This window comes from Pleurodeles waltl, chromosome 9 (assembly GCF_031143425.1).
Source record: "Pleurodeles waltl isolate 20211129_DDA chromosome 9, aPleWal1.hap1.20221129, whole genome shotgun sequence".
In the NCBI taxonomy this organism is placed as follows: Eukaryota; Metazoa; Chordata; class Amphibia; order Caudata; family Salamandridae; genus Pleurodeles; species Pleurodeles waltl.
The window spans coordinates 1,135,759,947-1,135,787,880 of NC_090448.1; the positions used below are offsets into that span (position 1 = coordinate 1,135,759,947).

Consider the following 27,934-nt stretch of genomic DNA (forward strand, 5'->3'; position numbering starts at 1 on the left):
AAAGGGCAGAGAGCTCCAGTCCGACTCAGACGCCAGCAAGGTGGAGGTGGAGTACTGGATTGGGCTGGTATCATCAAAGATGAGCTTGTGGGGCCTTTTCGGGTTGAGGATGGAGTCAAGCTCAACTCCCAGCCCTACTGCCAGTTCCTGGAAGACACCTTCTTCAAGCAGTGGTACAGGAAGAAGTCTGCATCCTTCAAGAAAAACATGATTTTCATGCAGGACAATGCTCCATCACACGCGTCCAAGTACTCCACAGCGTGGCTGGCAAGAAAGGGTATACAAGAAGGAAATCTAATGACATGGCCTCCTTGTTCACCTGATCTGAACCCCATTGAGAACCTGTGGTCCATCATCAAATGTGAGATTTACAAGGAGGGAAAACAGTACACCTCTCTGAACAGTGTCTGGGAGGCTGTGGTTGCTGCTGCACGCAATGTTGATGGTGAACAGATCAAAACACTGACAGAATCCATGGATGGCAGGCTTTTGAGTGTCCTTGCAAAGAAAGGTGGCTATATTGGTCACTGATTTGTTTTTGTTTTGTTTTTGAATGTCAAAAATGTATATTTGTGAATGTTGAGATGTTATATTGGTTTCACTGGTAATAATAAATAATTGAAATGGATATATATTTGTTTTTTGTTAAGTTGCCTAATAATTATGCACAGTAATAGTCACCTGCACACACAGATATCCCCCTAACATAGCTAAAACTAAAAACAAACTAAAAACTACTTCCAAAAATATTCAGCTTTGATATTAATGTGTTTTTTGGGTTCAGTGAGAACATGGTTGTTGTTCAATAATAAAATTAATCCTCAAAAATACAACTTGCCTAATAATTCTGCACTCCCTGTATTTTGCCGAATCGCCCCCAAAGCAACCCCCATTCTATGTCTCCAAGGCCTTAGACAACAAAACAGCCCAGAAAACCACCCGCCTGGCTCTTACAAAGCATCATGGCTTTACTCCTCATCCTACCTGCCTACAGTGGCGGCTGCCGCAGATATCAAGGGGAGGGGCGGGGGACAACAGGGACTGGGGGGTAGAATAAAAAAACAAAAGCATACTGCTTGTCACCACCGTCCTCTCCTGCCGCCTTGCTCGTCCGCTTTTCTGTTCTGGTGTCCCAGCATTCACTGGGACACCAGAAGAGGGTCCCCAGCAATCCTTGCGCTTCTTTCATGCTAAAGCTAGCATGAAAGCAGCGTCAGAATTTGTCTGAGTGGCAGTGACTGCTGCTCAGGCACAACCCTGGGGCCTGTGCAGTTTCTCCAGTCTGGCTGTGTACACATCCGGGCTGGAGAAACCTAAGTGTTCATGTGTGTTTGGACGGCCGTCTCAGGCTGTCCAAACACACATGTGCACACAATTCCTCACCCCCCCTTCCACCTCCCGTGACCCAGTCACACTCATCCCTTCACCTGCTGGCTGAGCCAGTGGCAGAAAAAAAAAAAAACGATATTCAAATATCGTTTTATTTTTCTGCTGCTGGCTCTTAGCCAGTGGGGCGACGCTCCTCCGCCATTGCGGAGAAGCCGCCCCTGCCTGCCTAGTGCTTAGTTTGTAAAAGAAAGAGTGCTGATGCCTGAAGCTCTGCTCAGACGCCCACAGCTAGCGCTATTAAATACCGGAGCACCAAATACCAAGGCTGGGTAGTCCTAAATCCACCTCAGGCCTCTTTAATGCACTTTCAGACACTTCTTTCCCCTTTACTTCACTCTTGCCAGTGCTTGCTTTTTCCATTTGTGATGGTGTCTCCATCATTCCCATCCTCCTCCTTTCCAGAGTGTGTGTTTTTCTCTCTCTTGATCGCCATCAATATCTGTTGTGGAAAAATAAGTGCTGCCCCCCCAAAAATAAGTGCTGGTGACACCCCCCCCCCCCCCCCAACTGCCTCAAATTAAGCACTGCCCCTGCCGTCTTTCAATGACTGCCCCATGAAATGGAATCTCTAGTACTTTGACTCCAATGGGTGGGTTGCCAACAATTTTGGAAAACTGCTGTAGCTGGGCATGTGATGTCCCTCTGTCTGCTACGCTCCCTAGATTCTTCCATGTGGGTTTATGGACAATATTAGAGCATGTAGTACAAGAATCCACAAGCTCTGGTAATGTTGGTCCGTGTAATGTTGGTCATCTTTACCGGCCTGTTGAGATGGCAGCAGGTAAAACTGCGTTAACAATGACCGCAGTGTGCACAAATGCAGTACAGGAGCCCTCATTCTATGTTTAAGACATGTGTCTCAGTGTGTCGGTATAGACTTTCTGGGTGAGTCAAATCGCCTGTAACTAGAGGTGTCACCCTACTAAGCCACCAAGCTTCATTTGTTGGGCAGATTGCGTTAAAACCTGAAGTTTAAGCAAAGCTCAGTTCCTAGCTTGGTGTCTGCAACTAACACCCCCTTCTCCACACTAAGAGGGATTTCTGACTGTCACTGCTTGCTAATGTAGTCTGAAGGCATTCCCTCTCTACGTCTATCCACGGCTTGTCACTTTGTTCCAAGTCACTGGGGCCATTCCAATATGGAGGGATAGGTTGGACCCCACAAAGTGTTTCTATTTCAGGTCAAGTTCTCTGTTCCACTGGAAATAAAATTTTCCACAGGATTGCTGTCGCGATTTGGAATCTGCACCAATCTTCAATACCTATTTTCCCCATAAAAAAGTTGGGCACTGACAAAACAAGCTGAATCTGGTGGGGATTTCCACTGGGAAACCCCTCTCAGCAAAAGCGTTCATAACCTCAGGAGATTCATGGTATCTCTGCTCAAGACCGGCAGGAAGACGGTGTGTGCACCCTGCGGCTTTTCCAGACTTTGTGGCCCAGCTCTAGACTTCAGATAGGACATCCCACCAAGAGAGAAGTACGAGCACCTTCCTGGATGGAACCCCTCTGTTGTGTACTTCGATAAGTCCATTCTGCCCAAGTGAAAACATTTGTTCCCCAATCACTGTTCTGACACATCAGTAGCATCACAGAACTCCGATGTAAAAAGAAATCTTTTGCAAATGCCAAATGACACTATGATCTTAGCCTCAAATCTGGGCAACAACCTAACAATATGGATGGGGGCTGCCAGTTTCACCCAGCGCTATTGCATTTGCAAAGGGGAAACAGACACAAAACGCTCTAAACAATCAGACAACATTTTGAAAGTTTTGGGATAACTTGAGCATCAGCGGGAGCGACTGACAGCAGCATGTTCTGGACACTCACAGACCATCCTTTGATTCAGAGCCAGATTTAGATCCAGTTCAACTGAGTACTTTGTTCTTCTCTGGCCACTGATGCTGAAGGGCTTGTGGGCAGAAAAGTACCCGAGGTCTACAGAACACCGTAAACTCTCAACCAGCAGCAGAGAGATTTCCACCAAAAAGAAGGTGCAAAGCACTTGGATGCGGAACTGTTTCCAACAGCCCCTGTATGGACAGGCTAATTCAAACCAAAGTTTGTGTCTGGCTTGTTAGAAACTGCACTGAGCCACAGACAAAGTCCACTTTCATCGTCCTCAGCCGATCGAGCTAGGACACCAAAGATTGGTCCTAATCATTATTTCCCATTCGCAGTAAATTACTATAATAATTTCAGTTCTTTCAACCTCTACATGTAAACACTAAGAACGTTGGCATAGCACATAGTACTGGAGTCCCCTAAAGAGAAACAGTATCTGATTCCATCTAATGACCTAGTCTTCAGAAGACATCTTGACATTAAAGGGATGGACCTCACTCACTCAAAGGTGCTCTTTTTTCTTTAAACTTTAGTCAGCAAAGAAGTTGTTTCTCCCGAATGATCCTTGCGTCAAGATCGACCACTAGTTGTTTGAGGTGCCACTTCATGTACTATCCCCAAATCTCCTAGTTTGTTAAACCTTTGAGCTCTTTTTCAGTTCCCATCTTGCCCTCTAAGACATATGCATCCTTCCGTCAACACATCATTCAGACAGCAGCCCTTTTATTTTTCTCAAAGATTTGCCTTTGGGCTGTCCAACCCCTAGCTGTATTTCACAAAGATAGCAGCAATGCTGTCTTGGGGCCCACCTAAAGCAACCTATGGTCCTACTTCCCATCTAGCCTTCCCACCCATCTATCTCACTGGTAGACCGATAAGAAAATGTTACTTAGCTTCAGTAATATTTCTGGTGTATACATAATCTTCCAGAAGTTTCCTCACCATACGAATATACTTCTAAGCGTCAGACTGGTCCAAAAAACGTCTCCCCAGCAAATGTTCAACAGCTCTGGCAGGTGGTGTCACATAGTCTCATCTGCAACTCCACCTGCCAGGCCTGACTACACTGGAGTACATATGGTGCCAACCAGCACGCCAGCTTCCGTTCCTGGTACTTTTTTCATGTCCCATTGAGGCATGCAGCGAGGAACTGAGAGCACATCAGTGTCATTGATAACTATAGCAGATAACATGTCTGCACACCTTTGGCTCTTATTACTAGGTCCACTTGAAATGTTGCTTCTGCCGGTGTAACCTGGAGTAATTTCCAGCATTTGTTATGCTTGTTATGCAAAATGCCAGAAAACATACCATAAACTATGGTGCGTAACTGAGCTGCCACTTTGGTTAAAAAAAAATTAAAAAAATTGTCCCAGCGAAATTTCCATTGCCCTGGCATAAGTTCATTAACTTCATATTACGCTTGTTACACAAACTTTCCAAAAATCAAGATGTTACACAGTCTCCCAGAATTATGTGTTGTTCACAGCAAAAATATAGCATTTGCACACATGCGAAAGACCTGAACGCAAGAGGCTGCTGTTTGTGTCGCTTGAGATTTTGCACCATTTGTTCTAGCATAAAATTCACTCTCATGTCTAAAATGGATATAAAGACTCGTTGTGTGCTAAAACGGAGTCAAATGATGGTTTTTAATGTCCCTAGTCATTTTTCTGACATTTGCATCATTACCCATATGCAAATTTCACAAACACCTAATAAAAACCCTATTACAGGAGCACAGAAAAAACTGAAGTGACCATAACACAAGCAGTTGTTCTTCATATCACTTGTGATTTTGCACTTTCTTTAGACCAAGATGCATTCTCTTGTCCAAAATTAAACATGAGGATGCTTTTTGTTTGCAAAAATCTTGATCGGAGTGTCGAGGTTATTTCTGTTCATTTTTGGGTACTTTTCTGTAATTTCTAAAGTGAATTAAATGATTTTGCGCAACCCTTCATCTAACATACGGCATTAACTCCTAAGGCAGAAGGGGGGGGCACTGAGGAGACTGAGTGAAAATGATGTATCCACCAGATATATTGTTACCGATGGTAAATAACTTTTTCTTCTGCTGGAGACACCTTCCCATAGATTACTCACCTTATGAACGAGGAAACTGGGACCAGTGCCGATTAACCAAAGAAATGATGCAACCTAGCCCTGAGAAAGTACCCATCACCGAGTGGCCAAGGTATGAGACTGTAATGTTTGAAAAAGTATGCAGGGATGACCATGTGGCCACCTAACAGATATCAACCACTAGAACGTCCGTGGAAACAGCCATGGCCTTAGTGGAGTGGACACAAATGTTTTCTGGAGCATTTGTTCGTGGCCGAGGCATAGAGGGCCCTGATGCAGAGGACGAACCAATGAAAAAGGATGGGTTTGGTCAGTGTCTTGCCTTCTTTGCTCCTGCAGACCCAATAAAGAGCAATCCTTCACTCTGTCCAGCAGTGTGGGGTCACCTTAAAAGGACACATCATGTCTGGAATCCAGGTAGTGTGGGTAATGTAATGGCCTCACTTGGGCATGAATGCTGAGCATACACAAAGGATCCACTTAGGATAGAAAACTGTGAAAACTGGACAAATTGAGAGGGCCTTAAGTCCTGTAACTGGGCTGAAGTTACTTCCACCAGCAATAATACTTTCAAAATGAGAAACAGAACCAGGCAAAAGTAAATCAGTTCGAATGGTCATGCCATGAATGTCAATATAAAATTAGGAAAAGTTGGATGTTGCAAAATGTATTTCAGAATGTTAAACTTCACATCAGCAGAGATCAATTGTAAGGCCTCTCCTACCTCCCAAACAACTGGTAGGAAATGTCCTCTTCTTGAGAAGTATCTAGGCAACTAGGCCACTGGCATGTTTCTAACTGGAGTACAGGTTGGCATCAGTATTATTAGAGGGCAGGAGTTGATCAGCTTTTAAACTATCATCTTCTGCAGCCCTTGTATTCCAGAGTCAAGGCAACTTAATCTGAAAAAAGGATCACCTCCAAATGGGTCAACCTTTGGGCCATAGGGAGAGATCCACATGCTGGTCCATCACTGAAGTTAATCGCTGACTTTTTCCCTTGCCAAACAGGTGACATTTTTATCTACTAACAATGTGGCCGGGACTGGAACGTGCTCCCTGGGCAGCGTCAAAACCACTTTTGAGATCAACACTGAGGGAGGCTCCCAATGAATGGTGGATACTTCCTCGGCTGACTCAGACTTTGCCTTAGTGACAGGACTGAAGCCCCTGAATGTTCATCATCAGAGTCAGAGCTGCCAAACCCACAGGACCAGACTCCACATTTAGTGAGTGTTGTGGACTCACACTGAAAAGATACAGCTTAGCTAGCCGGAAGGCCTCAACCTGTGCGAGTTGGTCAAAGGACTAGCGATCTCCAGCTTTGGGGGTGCTTGGGGTTCTCCAGATGTTGAGGAAAATGGCAATATTATTCCTGGGAGCAAAACCTTTTCTCAAGGAAGAAAAGTATTGTTCATTCCTATAGCACTTTGTGAGTATTTTGGGGGAATATCTCTTACGAGAGAGTACCCTGAGATGAAAAATGCATTGTGTGAATGAAGTCTGGTTAGAAGTCTCCCTGCTGACCATAGTTACAAAAACTCAGCCTCCCTCTTCCTGTCGGCCTATGGGTGTATGGAGGCACAAAAGTCCTGGTCCGCAGCACTGTGTCCCTACGCAGACACTACACGCAGTCGTCATGGGGATCAGAGACGGACAGTGCCTTGCTGCACCGTCTGCAAGGCTTGAACCCCGAGACTCTTAAGGTAGATACCTTACCTGGTCGTTGTTGAAATCTGAGAATTTCATCACTGGACACACAGAGGGCTCCAGGCCACATTGATTTAAAAAAAACAGACACTGACTCCAGTGCACCCGTTGCCCCAAATGTATGCCGGTGACCTCGCGTCTAGGGGCGGACTGGTAAAAGAGGTCGAGTGGCCTGGAGGTGCTGGGAAGTCACTCCTAGGATAAACGTTTTCCAGAACAATCTGAAGCCTGCGAGAGAGTATTGATAAGGTGAGGAATCTGCAGGAAGACATAGGCATCAGAATGTATATAATATGTACACTGCACACATACACCAATCCAGTGTCCTCTCTTTACACACTGCGTCGCTCCACCCATTACACCTCTACAAATCCTATTAGCAGCCAACAATGTGGCTCAGCGCGCTCATATCTGCTGCTGACCTCAGAAGATATCTGAAGATCACATGTGTAATACTAGCAAAGCAGGCTCGGTCTTCCATCCTTATGAAGTCGGTAAAGTGACTAGAATGAAATTGGGTCCTCTCTACAGCGCTTACGAATGGCAAAGTGAGGTGTAACGCAACATGTAAAAAAAAAACTAAAAAAAAAGTCGTTCTGCTACTGCTGCTTTGTATGAATCAAAGTTTAACTCCATCGGAAATCTAATTTCTAGGTGTAGGGCGGGGTAAACTGTGGGCGTTACGTGTCGGAAGAGGTGTGGAAAGACATGACACGTTTACAAGGAGCGGTAAGAAGCAGTGCTTTAAATGGGCCGGTACTGTCCGGCACGGAGTACTGGCACTTTTTTATTTTGCGAGGGAGAGCACCTGCACCTGCAAACTGTAATGTTTTTCATTGGAGAGTACCGGCACTTCTCCGAAACAAGCTGGTCCTCTGGTGCAGAGGACCTGCACTTCTATTTTTCCATTTCAAGCACTGAGAAGGAGCTCGTTGAGAGAGTGAGTTACAACTCTAAGCTCCACTACAAGGCAGTTTAACACAAGGCCTAAATTGTGTTTGACGTTATTAAGTCTGTTGCCTTTGAGACAATTTATTAAAAAACATATACTGGCGCGAATCTGCAGTTGCTTGCAACATAAAATACTTCGGAGTTCACAGACTAAAGACTGCAGCACATACAAGTCACCGGTTGGCAAAAGGTTACAAGGGGAGGTTCGGACCGACTGAGCTCAGCAGTGCCTCGTCTGCGGCCACAGGAAGGGGCGGACCCATGAGATGATGACGTCAGCCTGCACAAGGAAATGTTTTCCTGATGAGTCCAACACATCTAAAATCCCTAAACCACAGCAAAGATCCTGCTAACAGGATGGGGCACGACTGCAATCGTAAAGTACTAAGAAACGGGGCAGTTTCTCGTAGCTTTGGATCCGAGGGAAAATCTGCACATGGAGTCTTCAATACCATATACGTCTGGGAAGCAGGCGATGGTGAACACAGGAGAACGGGACCCGCGCTGGCATTCCGTCGCCTACCTACCCATGATGCACGGCGCAGAAACAATAGCCCACCTACCCATGATGCACGGCGCAGAAACAATAGCCCACCTACCCATGATGCACGGCGCAGAAACAATAGCCCACCTACCCATGATGCACGGCGCAGAAACAATAGCCCACCTACCCATGATGCACGGCGCAGAAACAATAGCCCACCTACCCATGATGCACGGCGCAGAAACAATAGCCCACCTACCCATGATGCACGGCGCAGAAACAATAGCCCACCTACCCATGATGCACGGCGCAGAAACAATAGCCCACCTACCCATGATGCACGGCGCAGAAACAATAGCCCACCTACCCATGATGAACGGCACAGAAACAATAGCCCACCTACCCATGATGCACGGCGCAGAAACAATAGCCCACCTACCCATGATGCACGGCGCAGAAACAATAGCCCACCTACCCATGATGCACGGCGCAGAAACAATAGCCCACCTACCCATGATGCACGGCGCAGAAACAATAGCCCACCAACCCATGATGAACGGCACAGAAACAATAGCCTTCCTACCCATAATGCACGGCCCAGAAACAATAGCCTACCTACCCATGATGCACGGCCCAGAAACAATAGCCTACCTACCCATGATGCACGGCGCAGAAACAATAGCCCACCTACCCATGATGCACGGCGCAGAAACAATAGCCCACCTACCCATGATGCACGGCGCAGAAACAATAGCCCACCTACCCATGATGCACGGCGCAGAAACAATAGCCCACCTACCCATGATGCACGGCGCAGAAACAATAGCCCACCTACCCATGATGCACGGCGCAGAAACAATAGCCCACCAACCCATGATGCACGGCGCAGAAACAATAGCTCACCTACCCATGATGCACGGCGCAGAAACAATAGCCCACCTACCCATGATGCACGGCGCAGAAACAATAGCCCACCTACCCATGATGCACGGCGCAGAAACAATAGCCCACCTACCCATGATGCACGGCGCAGAAACAATAGCCCACCTACCCATGATGCACGGCGCAGAAACAATAGCCCACCTACCCATGATGCACGGCGCAGAAACAATAGCCCACCTACCCATGATGCACGGCGCAGAAACAATAGCCCACCTACCCATGATGCACGGCGCAGAAACAATAGCCCACCAACCCATGATGCACGGCGCAGAAACAATAGCTCACCTACCCATAATGCACGGCGCAGAAACAATAGCCCACCTACCCATGATGCACGGCGCAGAAACAATAGCCCACCTACCCATGATGCACGGCGCAGAAACAATAGCCCACCTACCCATGATGCACGGCGCAGAAACAATAGCCCACCTACCCATGATGCACGGCGCAGAAACAATAGCCCACCTACCCATGATGCACGGCGCAGAAACAATAGCCCACCTACCCATGATGCACGGCGCAGAAACAATAGCCCACCTACCCATGATGCACGGCGCAGAAACAATAGCCTTCCTACCCATGATGCACGGCACAGAAACAATAGCCCACCTACCCATAATGCACGGACCAGAAAAAGCAACAGCCTACCTACCCACAATGCACGAAGGAATAGTCTACCTACCCATAAAGCACAGCCCAGAAAAAGCAACAGCCTACCTATCCATAATGCACGAAGGAATAGCCTACCGTCCCATAATGCATGCGCAGAAGCAATAGCTACCTACCCATACTGCACGGCGCACAAGAAGCAATATCCTACCTACCCATAATGCACAGCACGGAAGAAGCAAAAGCCTAACTACCCATACTGCATGGCGCACAAGAAGCAACAGCCTACCTACCCATAATGCACAGCGCGGAAGAAGCAAAAGCCTAACTATCCATACTGCACAGCACAGAACAAGCAACAGCCTAACTATTCATAATGTATTGCACAAAAGAAGCAAAAGCCTACCTACCCATACTGCACGGCGCAGAAGCAATAGCCCACCTACCCATAATGCATGGCACAGAACGAGCAAAAGCCTAACTACCCTTAATACACATTGCACAAGAAGCAATTTCCTACCTTCCCATAATGCACAGCACAAAAGCTATAACCTACCTACCCATAATGCACGGCGCAGAAGAAGCAACAGCCCACCTACCCTTAATGCATGGCGCAGAAGAAGCAATAGCCTACCACCCTTAATGGACGGCTATGAAAAAGCAATAGCCTACCTACCCATAATTCATGGCACAGAACAAGCAACAGCCTAACTACCCATAATGCACAGCGCAGAAGAAAGCAATAGCCTACCTACCTATACTGCTTGGCGCAGAAGCAATAGTCACACCTATCCATAATGCACAGTGCAGAAGAAGCGATAAACTACCTACCCTTAATGCACAGCGCAGAAGAAGCAACAGCCTACCTACCTTTAATGCATGGTGCAGAAGAAGCAATAGCCTACCTATCCATAGTGCACAGCATAAAGAAGCAACAGCCTGCCTTCCCATTATTCACAGCGTACATGAAGCAATAGCCTACCAACCTATACTGCACGGCGCAGAAAAAGCAATAGCCTACCTACCCATAATGCACGGTGCTGAAGAAGCAAAAGCCTATCTACCCATAATGCACGGTGCTGAAGAACCCATAATGCATAGCGCAGAACAAGCAAAAGCCTACCTACCCATAATGCATGGCTCACAAGAAGCAACAGACTACCTACTCATAATGCACGGTGCAGTAGAAGCAACAGCCTACCTACCCATAATGCATGGCGCAGAAGAAGCAACAGCCTAACTACCCATAATGCACGGTGCACACCAAGCAATAGCCTACCTTCTCATAATGCATAGCGCAGAACAAGCAAAAGCCTACCTACCCATAATGCATGGCTCACAAGAAGCAACAGACTACCTACTCATAATGCACGGTGCAGTAGCAGCAACAGCCTACCTACCCATAATGCATGGCGCAGAAGAAGCAACAGCCTAACTACCCATAATGCACTGTGCACACCAAGCAATAGCCTACCTTCTCATAATGCATGGCGCAGAGGAAACAACAGCCTAACTACCCATAATGCACAGCGCAGAAGAAGCAAAAGCCCACCTACCCATAATGCACAGTGCTGAAGAAGCAATAGCCTATCTACCCATAATGCATAGCACAGAACAAGCAAAAGCCTACCTACCCATAATGCATGGCTCACAAGAAGCAACAGACTACCTACTCATAATGCACGGTGCAGTAGAAGCAACAGCCTACCTACCCATAATGCATGGCGCAGAAGAAGCAACAGCCTAACTACCCATAATGCACGGTGCACACCAAGCAATAGCCTACCTTCTCATAATGCATGGCGCAGAGGAAGCAACAGCCTAACTACCCATAATGCACAGCGCAGAAGAAGCAAAAGCCTATCTACCCATAATGAATGGCGCAGAAGAAGCAATGGCCTACCTCCCCATACTGCACAACACAGAAGAACTAACAGCCGAACTACCCATAACACACGGCGCACAAGAAGCAATAGCCTACCTTCCCATATTGCATGGTGCACAAGAAGCAATAGACTACCTACCCATAATCCACAGCGCAGAAGAAGCAATAACCCACCTAGTCATAATGCATAGTACATAAGAAGCAATAACCTACCTGCCCATAATACATAGTGCAGAAGCAATAGCCTACCTACCCATAATGCACGGCGCAGAAGAAGCAATCTCCTATCTACCCATAATGCACGGCACACAAGAAGCAATAGTCTACCTACCCATGCTGCTTGGCGCAGAAGAAGCAATAGCCTACCTACCCATACTGCTTGGCGCAGAAGAAGCAATAGCCTACCTACCCTTAATGCACAGCGCAGAACATGCAATAGCCTACCTACCCTTAATGCATGGCGCATAAGTAGCAATAGTCTACCTACCCATAATACACAGCATAAAGAAGCAATAGCCTACCAATCCTTAGTGCATGGTGCAGAAGAAGCAATAGCCTACCTATCCATACTGCTCAGCGCAGAAGAAGCAATAGTCAACCTACCCATAATGCACAGCGCAGAAGAAGCAATAGTCAACCTACCCATAATGCATGGTGCAGAAAAAGCAACAGCCTAACTACCCATAATGCACGGCGCACAAGAAGCAATAGCCTACCTACCCATAATGCATTGCACACAAGAAGCAACAGCCTACCTACCTATAAAGCACGATGCAGAGGAAGCAATAGCCTACCTACCCATAATGCATTGCACACAAGAAGCAACAGCCTGCCTACCCATAATGCACGGTGCAGAGGAAGCAATAGCCAACCTACCCATAATGCACGACGTAGAGGCAATAGCCTACCTACCCATAATGCATGGTGCAGAAAAAGCAACAGCCTACCTACCTATAATGCACGGTGCAGAGGAAGCAATAGCCCGCCTACCCATAATGCACGGGTAGAGGAAGCAATAGCCTACCATCCCATAATGCACAGCGTAGAAGCAATGGAGTGTGTGCATGCATTTACATTGGCAAAAACCTTCTTACTGCCTGCAGCCAACCAATGAAAATGCTCAGCGCGGCGGCCATCAGACACTGGGACGAGTCTGTGAGAAGAAGGATGGCTGGCAGAGACACAACGGTTGCCCGGCTGCACCGAGCGTGGAGAGCCGAAACTGCCCATGACATTGCTTGCACAGGCAATCAGACATATTTCCGAAAGCAAAGAACCCCAAGAAAATTGTTAAGATGCAACGTACCCTGCAGGGCGGTGGTTTAATATGCAGCAGACATCTTGGGGAGTCTAAGGGTGCAGCCCTGTAAAGTTGTCCAGGTCCACGCGTGATGTGCTGACCCAATCCATGTTTTTTCTTTGAATTCTGGGACTGGTAGTCTTGTTTAGCCCATTATAAAACAGCACTACAAATCCCAAAATTCGAAGGAAAAAAAAGCATGGACTGTAGCTGCACATCACCCATGGATCTGGGAAACTTGGCCGCTATGAGAATGGGGGATGGGTTTTAGTTTCACATACCCATAGGTGCATGCACCCCACACAATGCAACACTTGCGGCCCACACTGTCTTCATCACTTGCATGCCCGCCATGTCACCACCGAGCACACACTGAAGCACGCCCGGTGACTGCGAGGATGGGCTCTGCCAAGACGTAGCTCCTCGACAACAGAATGAAAGATGTATTCTGAGCTTCCGCCCACCTCACTGTTTCCTTTCACGAGGCTGGAGCTCTGACGAGAGAACGTCCTGGGACAGTTTCCAGAAGCGCCCGCTCCATCCATTTCTGCTGCGCGACTGACGACTTCATCTCCTCTGCGGCCTATTAACAAGGTCACAGCTCTAAAGTGGATGGGAACTTCATTCTCACTTTTTGCCTTGCTTCCAAAATTGAATTTAATGCATTAAAGGCTGGCTTTAACCTAATTTCAAGTAAGGCTGTCACTTACACATACTGAGCAATGGGCATTCAAATATATACAGAGGAAACAACATTTAAAACTAAAAATAAAGCATTTGCATGTTTCGCAAGACCTTGACACACCTCCCCCCTTAGTTTTGGGGACAAACTGTCTAAAAATTAAGATATCTAAGTTTTACAGATTTCTAACTATGCTTTGCAAAGATTTCCACATCTTCCTAGCTTCACAAAGACGTACAGAGTTGGGGCCAGTGCCTTGAGACCCTCACGGGTGAGTAGCCGCGCTTTACAAATATTGATTGAGTTGGGGAATCTGTGCAAGAAGCAGAATACCGAGTGACTCTTATTCCCTTTGACATACTCCTGCAGCCGATCTGCAGCACAGGCAGTCTCGCGGGAGGAGTCAAGAGCGGGAGTGCCCAATAATATTTTGAAGCAGTAAGAGCGTTGTAAATGCATACGTCATGCAGTGGAGCAAAGAAGGGGCATTAAGCAGTATTTTACACTGGGGAGCCCCAAAACTTAGGGCCTGATTTAGAAATCCTGGCAGCGGCAAATACTCTGTCACAAACGTGGCGGATATCCCATCCACCGTAGTACGATCCCATTATATCCTATGGGGATCATAACACGGCGCATGGGATATCAGTCACGTTTGTGATGGAGTTTTCTATCCGCCAGGATCTAAATCAAGCCCACAGTTTGGGGCTCCCAGCCCAGTTAATTTTATTTTTAGCCAACACAAGTTGTGGTAAGTAGGTGCTGGTCAGCTGATCTGGGACCTACCCGCAAGTGAGTGATAAATGCTTGAAGGAACAGGAGTTTGAGGTAGCATTCCTTAAACATCTTCCAGATATGATCTGATCTTGGCCATTTCTAAATTCTTTTAATTTGTTCACTGCTTATTTTCCAGTGAGTCGTCTCAGTACAAGACAGAGCAAGATGCACACGTAAGAAGACGGCCCACTCAAGGGTAAAGGCGGAAGATGATGCACAAAATGCATGAGATTAGGAAACCGCAGGGAAGGAAATTTTATTGAAAATGGAATTTGGCCAAGCAGGTTATTAGAAAGAAATATTAGCTCTTTAGCTGGGGAAATATTTACTGAGGGCCTGGTTATCTGTGCTACTTACCTATGGATCAAAGAGCTCAGTCATGGAGCGTTGACAGATTTAACACTCATACAAACTCAAACATATTTGATAAAATAGAAGGCTGAGGACGCTACTATAAGTGAACAACAAGCATTTGCAAATTCAATTGACTTAGCTCAGGAGTGAAAAACACCACACTCAATGCACGACCGACTCCCTGGCCTCACAACAACAACCAAGCACCAGGACAGTGTGCACCTTCCATAGCACCCTTGAACCAACATCATCCTGGGAGAGTGGCACTTGAAGCAGGTAGGGCCAGGATGGGTAGGAGACATCTTCTGGAGCAGACAAGCAGCACAGCCATCCTGAAGGGGACACACACAGGGCGCCTGCTGCAGTAAACTCTTCCGCACTGGTATTCATGCACCACTCCTCGCCAGAGAGTCCCCCGCAGAGCTTGATGGGACAGAAGAGGTATGGAAGCTTGAGACGAAAGACGCACCGCGACCCGTGCACCACAAATCCTACCAGCCTCTGAGCACCAAGGCAGCTCACACAGTCCCAATACTGCCCCTCAAGGTAGTCTCCGTCCAAACGGGGCAGAAGAGTAGCACAGGCGCCTTTGGGAGCTTTGGATACATCCCAGGAATCTGGGAACACTCCCTCGCGACCTTGGCCTCAGTACAGCACCTGCTGCTACCAGTGGTGAGCAGAGGAACCACCACACACATACATGCCACCAGGAGGACACGTCTGTCCCTCGCTACATGCCACCAGGGGGACACGTCTGTCCCTCGCTACATGCCACCAGGGGGACACGTCTGTCCCTCGCTACATGCCACCAGGAGGACACGTCTGTCCCTCGCTACATGCCCCCAGGAGGACACGTCTGTCCCTCGCTACATGCCCCCAGGAGGACACGTCTGTCCCTTGCTACATGCCAGTGGTCACTCTTGGGAGTTGGAGGATTGGCAGTGTTGAAGGGTGCTGTGGGGGGCTCCACCATGTGAGTGGAGTGTGGCTGTTCTCCATGGGTCAGGCTAGTGTCTGGTGCTAAAAGGTTTTAGCACCACAGCTGGGAGAGGCAGTAAACTCTCTAGCAAAGCTGCGAACATCACTTCACCTCCAGAAATAAACCTCAGCTTCCCTGAAAGGCACAGGTGATTCAAGAGTCAACAACATTTTATGCGAGGAGGCGACTAGAAGCCCTAATGACCTTGCCCACCAGAACAATGCTGTGCAGAACAATGACATTTTAGAAATATACCACCTAGTATGCGGCAGGAGTGCGGACTACGGATTTCCCTGTGTGTCTGCAACGTTGACTAAGTAGGTAATCGCTGGTTGTTGCAATACTGAGTGTGTGTGAAAAAACATTGAGTGCTGATTTCATTTTGTTGTAATGTTAAGCACGTGAGTGAGAAACCTGCAGGTTTCACATTGTGTTTGTGGCTTCATTGTTGAGCAAGTGAAAAACAAGAATTGCAGATTTCACTTTCTCTCTGAAATGTTGAGCATCGAAGTGAAAAATGTCACTGTGTCTGTTGCAATAGTGATCATGAGAGTGGAAAAACAACTACAGATTTCATCTTGTGTCTCTTATTGCAATGTTGAGCCTATGAGTGGGAACAGGGCCGGGGATGTCCTTTCCACTGTGCAGTTGCAACTGACTGAAGATGGGTGGGGTGACTGCATCTTGGCTATGTGAGGCATCAGGCAGAAGCAACAAAAAGGGGAAACATCTGGAACAACTATTACATTGTTAACACAAGTGGAACCACGCTTGTGTTAACAACTCACTTTTTCTCTGCCTTAACCACGCATGCGCTGAACAACGCACATGCGTGGTTAAGGCAGAGAAAAAGGGAGAGTGCATCAGGAGAGGACGTGGTCAGATAAGTGGAGCTGGGGCAGGGTTGGCGGTAGTTTTTAGGGGTGGGAGATCAGGGTAGTTCTGGTTTTTAGGGACGGGGGGATCGAGCTGTTCTGTTTTTAGGGGCAGGGTGGGGGGGTCGGGGTAGTTTGGTTTTGGGGGAATCGGGGTAGTTAGGTTTTTCGGGGGTGGGGGATCAGGGTAGTTAGGTTTTTAGGGGTGTGGTGGGGGATCGGGATAGTTTGGTTTTTGGGGATGCGGGGATCGGGGTGGGTTAGTTTTTGGGGGTAAGGGGTGTGGGGTCGGGGTAGTTAGGTTTTTAGGGTTGGGGTATCGGGGTCCTTAGGTTTTTAGGGGAAGGGATAGGGGATCGGGTAGTTTGTTTTATGGGGGTGGGGGAGATCGGTTAGTTTGTTTTTTGGGGGTGGGGGATCGGGTAGTTAGGTTTTTAGGGGTGGGTGTATCAGGGTACTTATGTTTTTAGGAGCGGGGATTGGGGTTGTTTTGTTTTTTGGGGGCAGGGAGTGGGGGGAACGGGTAGTTTATTTTTTGGGGGTGGGGGATTGGGGTAGTTTATTTTTTTACGGGTGGGGTGGGGGTCAGTTGTTTTCAGGGCAAGTGGGGAAGGTCAGGGAAGGGTTTAGGGCTCAGGGTGGGTGGGAGGTATCCGAGGTAGTTTTGTTTTAGGGGTGGGGGGGTCAGGTAGTTTTAGTACTAGGGGTGGGGTACTTCTGGGCCTTAGGGCAGGTGGGGGGTCGCATGCTAGAACCACGCATGCCATTCTTACACATGCCTTTACTAGGCAAGCTTTTACAACGAAAAATCGTTGTAAAGGCATGCATGGTAAAGGCATTTGTGGTAACAACGCGGTTGTTGTTCTGAGTGCGTTGTTCAGGCATGCATTGTTCCAGCATTCGTTGTTCCATCATACATTCAACAGGAAGAGTTGAGTTTTTAGGTGACCTCTTACGTATAGTCAATGAATGACCTTCTGGCAGAGAGGAAAGCATGGACGAGATCACTAAATCTCAAGGGCCTTATGGAATGGCCTTAAGGCATGCACGTGTGGCTGTGAGCTACCCAAGATGGAAACAAGTACAGCATGGAACAGCATTAGAGTCTTAATTATACTGCGTTAACACAGCAGTGGTAAATGTTATTGTGAGATGGTGATTCTAAGGTAGAAAGATATTATGAAACAGAACTCTCTTCATCAGGGAGGAAGGGGCAAGTCACCTGTTCCCCGTCTCCAAGGCACAGCCGCCGAGTGAAAATGGCTCTGCCACACACATCATAACTAGGGCTTACTGTTTTATGATATTTATGTTTTTAAACATTTCCGTTTGCATTTACCCATATTTATTTTTTGCCCATTTCATCAGTATTTATCCATATTTATTTTGTGTGTATTAAATAAATGACACGTAAAATTGTTTATTTCCACAAGTATTTAACTGATAAAGTGTACTCATACTTTGAAGCCTGTCAAGTTTTAGCACATTAGGGAGCAAAATGTAACCAGACAATCCATCACAGGCAAATACGCTGTTATTAAGGCTTTCTCTTCCATTTTTTGTATCTCCCCATGCAACTAAACGCCTGCCTTTAGTCGCACAATGGATGTCTGCCAGCAGCCTGAAAGTGAACAGCGATAAAACATAGGTTCTAGTCACAGGAAACAACCCCTCTCGCTGGCTGGAACTCAACTGGCCGGACTCTCTTGGTCCACTCCCCTCACCCTTCCCCACAGTCAAGAGCCGGGGTCTTCGGATAGATAACAGGCTAACCATGGAGGTTCAGGTCGAGGAATTGGCCGATTGCTTTTTTGGACTGCTTCGCACCCTAAGAAAACTGGTAAGCTAGCTCCCTGCCCCACTCCGCAGAGAGGTGGTGCAGGAACTAATCAACTTGTGTCTGAACTATGGAAACTGCCTCCACCTAGGGAGTCCAAACTTTGTGACAAGTCGACCTCAGGTAATCCAGAACGCCACAGCGCGGATTCTCTGCAGAGTCCCAAAGCATGGGTCAATAGAGCCAGCACTAGCAGAATTATGCTGGCTGTCAACAGCAAAGAGAATCCAATTCAAAGCTCTCTGCCTGGTCCATCAGGCCATCAACAAAAAAGATCTCCCAGCTCATTCAACACCTGGTAATCCCATATACGTTGAGAAGACCATTGCGATCAGAGAGTCGCAAACTTTTAAATGGTCAAGAGATCAAGCTGCGGAGGAAGCTCATTCGCATATCTGGCACATAAGCTCTGGAACGCAACCCCGACCCATATTAGAATGGACAAATCAGAAATCAGCTTCAGAAAACAGCTGAAGACCTATCTATTCTAATCTCTAGGCATGTGAGCAGTACCACTAGCAGAGGATTATTACCAGCGCCGGGAGGTCCGTTGGGTAGCCATGCGCTATATAAATCCCAAAGAATTGAATAAAATAGAATCAAATCTACTCAGCTGTTGGACTGGAATTTATCAAAGACATCATGGGGAGTCACATAAAAGAAGCCTAATTTCTGTACTTTTCCACTTTTAAAAGTAAGGGCAGGCAAGAAACAAATTGTTATATGTCTGTAGTTCTCTTTAAAAATCAGTAAAAATGGAAAATTGGGAGTCTTAGTCATGAGCGATGGTTGGCTCCCACAGTGAGGCCCCCCCAAAGATGACCATAATCATACTGGAAATGTGCAACAATCCAGTAGGTTCTGGACAGCTTTGAAGCATCATCTTAACTCTATAAATACACTGACCACCAAAATTGTGGGCACAGCAATACCGATCTATATTGCCTGTGCGGAGCGTGGGGCTTTTCTGAGGGGACCAGCTTGCATAGGTCATTCCCGAAGCACATCTGTAGTTGTCACTGCTCTAAAAAAATAAATACTATGGCAGATGACACTGCCATTACATATATGGGTTTTGGAATGGATAGTGTACACTGCCCAGTGGTACATTTGCCCAGTTTCATAATATGGTCATCATGTCCTACTGAAGATGTATTCTGGAGGGTGGATGGGACCAGTGCTTAATTTGTTTTAAAAAAAAAAGTGTGCCAGGGCTCCCATCAGGGCACCACTGCAGCTTGCACCACAGATTGCCCCTTCCATGCTGCCAATGATCGTATCAACACAACTACTAACCAGCACAGTCGTACAAGTGTGACAATTCGGACTACTGCAGGTCCCTAAAGCTATAAGAATGGTTTTGGGCAGCATGTAATAGTCATTTTTTATGCATATTGAATCAATAAGTAACTGTTGTTGTAATCATCTCCAAATTACCCACGCAGCGCCACCTTGTGACAGACTGTCACAAGCGCCAGTGTTGACATGTAAGTGCCGTGCCAAGCACTGGAAGCCACCGGCACAAATTAAGCACTGGATGGGACACGATCACCTTTGGAGCTGCGTAGCCTGGTGAGCGAGAATCAGTTTTAACTTTAAGAGTGTGGCTTTAGGAGATGCCTAACAGAGTTTACCCTGTACTGGCGTCAGTCTTTGCTCTGGCTGAGAAATGTCTAGACATCCTTAATAAGCCATAACCAATGAAAGGAAAAGACCTCCTCCAACATTTCAACGTTATTTTAGGTGCATCTGTATAGTGCTTTATTTATTTGGTCCTGTAGCGATTTTACATTTTTGACTGTTTGTGGCTCTGGGGTTCGCGGTCGACTGCAACCAAACAGGTTTGATGATAACTAGTTTATTAAGAGTTTATTATGCAAAATGGCTGATTAAAACCCCGCTCTCTAGCCGGGGAGTGATATCTTTCATCAGAGCATGGTGACTGAGGGGCCACGGTGAAAATAATTTGCATTACCGGCCCATTTCGTTCAGTGACAGAACCAGCAAAAGGAAAGTCAATTGTGTGTCTTCAGCTTTGACAGATGAACATTTGCAGAATCTCGACATCAGTTCCGGGTCGACCTTCTGCACATTTTCATTTTCAGATACTCAATAAACCAGTAGTGGAAAGAAGAATTAGAATCTACACCTGTTGAGTGTGGCACGAGACTAACAAGGACACTCAGCTGCCCGCTGCTCCGCCTCTCTTCCCTTCGGCACCCTAAGTTTCGGCCTAGGCTGGTAGTAGTTAATGCTTCCGGGTTGGGAGGGCCTTGGGTGCTGGGCCTTGAGCCATCGAGTCCGCAGCATCCGACGTGAATTGTGGGATGCGGGGTTTCTTCTGAGAATGTGGCTGCCTAGCAACCCCGGGAAACCAAGGAAACCCCACTTGTTCTTACTCCGGGAGACATCGACCGTGGCTTCAGAGACATCCCTTGGCTGTGGCGCGGCGGTCTCATCTAGCAAAGCTAGACTGAGCTCCTCGGGCACAGTGGGAAAACTAACACCCGGAGCCGCGCGGGGGGAAGGGAGAATTACCGAAGTTATCAGGCCTCAGAAGGATGAAAAGCTGGGTTGGCCCTGCTCGAACGCTAACTGCTGCCATGTAGATGACAGAGGCCAGCGTGCTAACTGTCCTTACTTTTAAAACTGAAGGAGCCAGTGTGAGTGTGTTTCCCTCGGTGAAACGTTCCCTGGAAAAGTAATAACTATTTTTGGCGGGGAAGGAATGAATATTGCATAGTCACTACTGAAAGGGGTTTGAAGTGGGCGGGTACACGTGGTGGGGGGTCAGGGGAGGGGCTGTAATGACGAGCGAGACAGAAGCTTGCGCTGAATAAGAGGAAACAGGAAGGAGACGGACCACAGACACATTTAGATGCACTGCAGACAACAGTGGGAGAGAGGGACAAGGGGGCGCCTAAGACAAAGAGTGAAAGGAAATATGTGAGTCATATCTTGCCCTTTCAGCATGAAGTGGATTGGAGAATTGTTACGAGGTAAGAGGGTGACGAGGGAGGAAGACGAGAAGTAACCAAGTAAAAAAAAATGTCCAGGTTAAGAATGACAGACTGTAAAGATGACTCCTCATATATTTGTAAGAGCATGTGTCTTTATTAATAGCCCCTGACACCAAACAGCGTCTTCTCTGTACAAAGCTGACTTTCAAAATGCCTCAACTGTATTCCTACATCACACATTCTACTCCCCACTAACATTCCAATATTCCTAAAAGACCCACAACTACATTACCAGTACTACACAGACATGATCACGTGAAATGAGTACACAGGTTTGAGGGCTCCTGCACAGCAGAAACCAGCAGACCAATGAGATGAGAAAAGAGGAAGCGGGGATCCAGCGATCCAAACCAACCCAACAAAGCGCTCGAGGCTTCCAAGCGCTTGACAAGGGTGCAGAAGGAGCAGAATCTCTTAAAGAGGCAAGTTTTTGACCCTGTGTAAGGCCAAGCAGTCTTAGAGAAGGATGTTATGGAAGATATTGCCAGAAATTAGAAAGGAGGCCTTGGGGTGTGGAGCACGGAGGAGAACTTCAGTTTTACAGGGGATTCAAGTGAGAAGAACGCAAGGAAACACAGAGATTGATGGACAAGAGATGGTTGGAAATGATAATATGAAGAAGAGACAGAGAGACAAACATTTGTGAGTGGTCGGAACAGAAATAAAAGACAGACTGCGGGTAGCGAGGAGAGTAGAGACGGATGAAGAATAACTGAGGAGTGGTAAGGGTCCCAATAATGATACCATAAGAGAGACGAAAGAAGAACAATCAAAGGTAGCAAAAGAGACATAGAAATAATAACTAAAGAGATTCAAGGATAACCTGGAAAAGAGAAAGCTAAAAAAAGAACAAGGAGAGGAAAGTTTTGGCGTGACAGGAAAGGTTAAGGCAATTCAAGACAGAAAGGAGTGCAAATGGAGGAGAATTGGACGAGACATTGTCAGTGTGCACAGAGGTGAAGAGAGTGAGTCAGGGAGCATAGGTCTGAGCGCGTCTGGTTGAAGACTGGCTGATTGTGTAAGAGAGTTGGGGAAAAGACCAACATAAGAGATAGAGGCTGAAAAATGCAAGTCAAGTGAGAAGTAAAAACTAGTAGAGGGATGAGAGATGCAGGGAATGGGACAGCTGAACATCCAGTGGGAGGCATTGCTCTCAAAATCGCTCTTGGCCAGCCCCGCCAACTTTCCCAGGTCCATTGATGATGTGCTGCTCCAGTCGAGGTTTTTGCTTTGAATTCAGAGGCCAGTAATCTTGTTTATCCCATTATAAGTCAGGACCACAAGTCTCAGAATTCAAATTAAAAAAGCCTGGACTGGAGCAGGCATCACGCATGGAACTGGAAAGCTTGGCAGCTATGTCTGGTGCCTGATACACGATCTCCTTCGGTCGGCGAAACTACCTTGCTCAATCTTATGCGACTTTAGAGCTATCCTTGGCTTCTAATAAATATTGGGGTCCCTCAAGGAAATTCATCGGTTCTGCCACCAGTCTCCCCCCCACGTCCACCCATCAATCTACTTCATGTTATGCCCATCTCATGAACTTTCAAAGGCCCCCTCAGTGACTATCCAGTTTTTCAGAGGCGTAAAATGACCCTCACTTTTCTCTCACCACCCTCGATGCACATCAGAATATATACATTTGTGAGCAATGAAGCGCTGAAAACTGCTTTCTCGTTCCTCAATGTACATCAAAGTTGTACTCCCTAGTTCATCCTGAAACCTATATTTCTCAAGTGGATGGTCTTGGAAGAAGTGAAGGACCAAGGGCCAGATGTAGCAAAGGGTTTTACCCATTCTGTGTCTATGGGAAAATGTGTTCGTACATATGGCCCAAAGGGATGTAAATCTTTGGATGGACCAGCTACAATATTCAACATCAGTTTACACTTGCAGGACCTCTTAGGAATAGCTACTCTGTGGCAAAGAGGTGTGATGGTTGTCGCCAAATATTCACCAGAGTTCCGCCAGCTGCTCAGAGCACCTCATGCTAAAAGGGGGTGAATTGTCCTCTTCAGCGCATCACCAATCTGTGAATTCAAGAAGGTGGATCCCAGTGATCAGCAGATGGGGCCTACACTGATCTTTGTTCTGGTGGCATCCAGGTTTGTGAACATGCCACTACTATATCCCACAGGGAAAGAAGGTGCATTGCTGAGCTCCCACTATGGAGAGGCAAACTGATTGGTCACGCCAAGCAATCTATCCAAGTACATAAAATAAGTTCATGAACAAACAGCACAATGTGATGTGTTAATACGTTTGCAGTTGTTTGAGACCAGGCCCTGCACAGCTAGACTACCGGTCTTGTCTCACTCACACCTTCCCTGATGGACCATGCTGACTGGTTCCTTTGCCCACCCTTCCGTCTGCTGTTTCCTAGACCTGGGCTCTCTGGTCTCACAGCGGGTGTGCACGATACTGCCACTGACTCCCCAACTTTATCCAGACTCTTCTCTGGGGTGAAAAGTGGCTGTACTTACTAGGCATGTCCTACGGAGCAGAGACAAGCTGGCACTGGCAACACAACAGGACATGTAATGCGGCTGAGTGGGGCATCCTGTTGATGGAATGAGTACAGAGGAATCACTCAGAATAGTTCGGCTCAGGACCGAAGTATAAAAAAACCCTCATTGTACACACGAGTTATGCGTTACAGCCAAACCCTTTATTTTATTCACACAAGACACCTCAACAAATCTCAGTACAGCAATCCAGAGACGTTTCCACGTGTAGCTGGGTAACATTGACACATTTAACAACTAAACTTGGACTAAGCAACAAAGGAGAACTCCTTAAACAGGAAATCTAGTTGGATTAAAGTATGTTTTGCGTGGAGAAGCCTCAAATGCCTGATATTCCCATGGATGCACCTATTTGGGTCAGAGGAAGTTCAGGTTTAAACATACCAGGCACAGAGCCGCTCACCAAATCGTGCTCAAGGCAGGAACTTTTGAATAAATATTCGGTGCAGGAGAGCATAGGAAGGTTGTGGAAAAAGTCCAGAAGCATAGCAACTAAAAGTGGCCAGTTGTGAGCTAGATCAGGGTTCCTGAGGGCTGGTGCTGCCTCTATACGGGCTACATTATCAGTTTCTAAGCATCTTTACCCAGAAACTTCCCACCTACTTCCTAGCCAAGCCGATCCTCCTTAGCTCTCAAACTCAAATGGATGAGCGACATTGGTCTGCATGAGCTCATTACTCCGAAGGCAGGAAATCCTGATTTAACCAAGATATACAAGAGGAAATACCTCAGGAGGGTTCACAAACACGTACTTTCACCCACTTGTACTCCGAACTGTTAATCACATTCAGAATTATTTCGACTAATTTTCAAAACATATACACTCAAGTATTACATAGCGGGACTAAAGACAACTTTATGAAAAAACATCACAGTTTAATTCATAAGAGTTTATACAATTAAATATTTTTCATACACCTGTAAGAGCACAGTGACAGAGTTAATACAGAAATATAAAAAGCAATATAAAACAACAAACATCTACCAAAACAGACAATTACTGGACACAAAAAAAAGCAATCGCCCCCTATCAATTACAAAAGCTACAACAAGACAAAACATTAAACAGCGATTTGATCGGTCTATATATGTCAACATGTCCGTCCTTCATAAAACTGCACCTTGGACCATCACCAGTAAAGATGCGTGTGCTAAAAAGATCTATGTCATTTCTATAAAACATATCTAATAATCTAAAAGAATGTTTGCTTGTGAAATGTTTTTTAGTTTTTTGTGTGTATTACCCATGTGTCACTCTGCTCTCACTGATGGATGAAATACATAAGTCTGCAATAAAATAGACTGTGGTAATTTGTCATAAAAATGAATTTCGATAATTTCAACGCCCTTCCCATAAAGCTGCTTTGTTTAGGATGGCCACTGTAGTTGGTTGGAGCTGTGGTCCACCCACCCAGGGCAGTCCATGGTCCTGCGTTTTCACAGGACACTCGGTTGCGCCAACCAATCTAAATGCACAATCCGATTGGCCACGCAGCGGGCAATCTAACTGGCAGTGCAGCGGACAATTTGATTGGCCGAAGGGTCCTGTGCTGACGCGTGGTGGACTGCTTGGCAAAAAGTGGATGTCAGCTCACCAGTTTTGCATTATGGTTTGGGAGGGACAGGAATCATGACGGTTCCACAATTGTGCTTTTGCCAGAACTGTGTGCCCTCCCGTTATCCTCTGCAAAGCAAACAAGCATTTGCAATGCAACGGGTCTCGCGATTGCTCATGTTAGAGCTGATCGCGTTGTAAACTCCTAACCCGACTTTTCACCTATCGGGCAAAAGTGCCTTTAAGTGCCTTTATGTACATAACCCGAAAAAGTAAAATTAACTATGTAAAGCGCTCAACTGCTGCCAAGCGAGATTGCGCTCGTAAATTAGAGAAAAAGAAGTCCGCGAGCCCGATGGAAAACAGCGAGCCTCGCATGTTTTCTGTACTTGGTCGCTGCGCTCAAGGAGGGCTAGCCACCGGAAAAGGCATATGCATGCCTTCGACTAATGAAAGCGAGCAGATTTTATTAGGCAAGCCCACAAACCAATAAAAAACACTGACGTGAAGTTGACAGGGCTCCGAGCCCTTTTCTAAATACTAAGCGAGGGCATGCAACACAGGCTCGACCCTAAAAAATATAGGCACACCACTCCCACCAGGAGGAGAAACTACAAACTTCTCAAAAGCCTGGACTAACGTGTATTTATTTTGAACTGGCTGCACCTCTGCAGGAAATGGCACACATCAGTTAAGCGCTACATAAGAATATGAAGCGTATGCGCTTTCCCATAAACCCCAATGGTGCGCAAAGGGTGTGGACTTGCAGAGGCCCACCCTCCTGAAGACAGCGTTCTGTTGGTACCCAAGATGACATGTTTTCTATGTTTCCCTACATACACAGCAGACGTACACCACCAGACACCATTGCATCTGTGCGGAGGTGGTATGTGGCCGTGAGGAGGCCCTACCTTGTTACACCTTTTACCAAAGACCCACACACCGCCAAAGCCAACCTCCATGAAGGAATGAAGTCCATCGCCGAATGGATGAGAAAAAGCCGCCTGGAACTGAACTCAGACAAGACGGAGGTCCTCCTCCTTGGACGCACCCCCTCGGCCTGGGACGACTCCTGGTGGCCCACCGCACTAGGACCTCCTCCAACACCAACCAACCATGCACGCAACCTGGGCTTCGTCCTAGACTCCGCCCTCACCATGTCCAAGCAGGTCAACGCAGTTTCCTCCTCCTGCTACAACACACTCCGCATGCTCCGTAGAATCTACAAATGGATCCCAACGGAAACCAGAAAAACTGAGACCCAGGCCCTCGTCAGCAGTAGACTGGACTACAGCAACGCACTCTACATAGGCATCCCAGCTAAAGACATCCGACGCCTCCAGCGCATCCAAAACACCTCCGCCCGACTGGTCCTCGACGTACCCCGCCGATGCCACATCTCCCACCACCTGAAGAACCTCCACTGGCTCCCCGTGGACAAGAGGATCACCTTCAAGTTCCTCACCCACGCACACAAAGCACTCCACAACGCCGGACCGGTCTACCTGAACAACAGACTCAACTTCTACGTCCCCTCCCGCCAACTCCGCCCCACCAACCTCACCCTCGCATTCGTCCCCCGCTTCCAACGCAAGACCTCCGGCGGCAAATCCTTCTCCTATCTCGCCGCCAAGACCTGGAACGCCCTCCCGACCGCCCTGCAACAGACCCAGGACCTTCTCACCTTCAGGAGACTCCTCAAGACCTGGCTCTTCGACCAGTAGCAGCAGCCCAGCCCCCCCCCCCCCCCCCCCAGCACCTTGAAACCCTAACGGGTACGTAGCACGCTCTACAAATACTGTGATTGATTGATTGATTGACTTTTAATTGGAATAGTCTATTAGGATCCTGCAGATTTACACAACCGTCAACAGTGTCAGGACTCCTGCTCATACTCTACTCAGCCAACTAATGCCACAGGCACTGACCAAACCATGATTCGAGTTTGGAAACTGTAGGTGAGATGGTCATTGAAATAAAGTGTTGACAGAGAGCGAAATACTTTGTCAACTTATCAGCTGAACCAATAGAACCTTTCTTCTTCATTAATCAAACTGTGGAAAATGCGCTTTCGTTATCTAAAACTAAGTCATACTCAGTGCTTATTTTGTTTAAAAAATAAATTAGT

At 47.0% G+C, this 27,934-nt stretch overlaps 1 protein-coding gene across 1 annotated transcript in view; it reads right to left on the bottom strand.

Annotated features, from left to right (window-relative positions):
• Positions 1-27,934, bottom strand: part of FUT8 (fucosyltransferase 8) — a 584,495-nt gene that overhangs the window by 370,002 nt on the left and 186,559 nt on the right. The window lies entirely within an intron of this gene.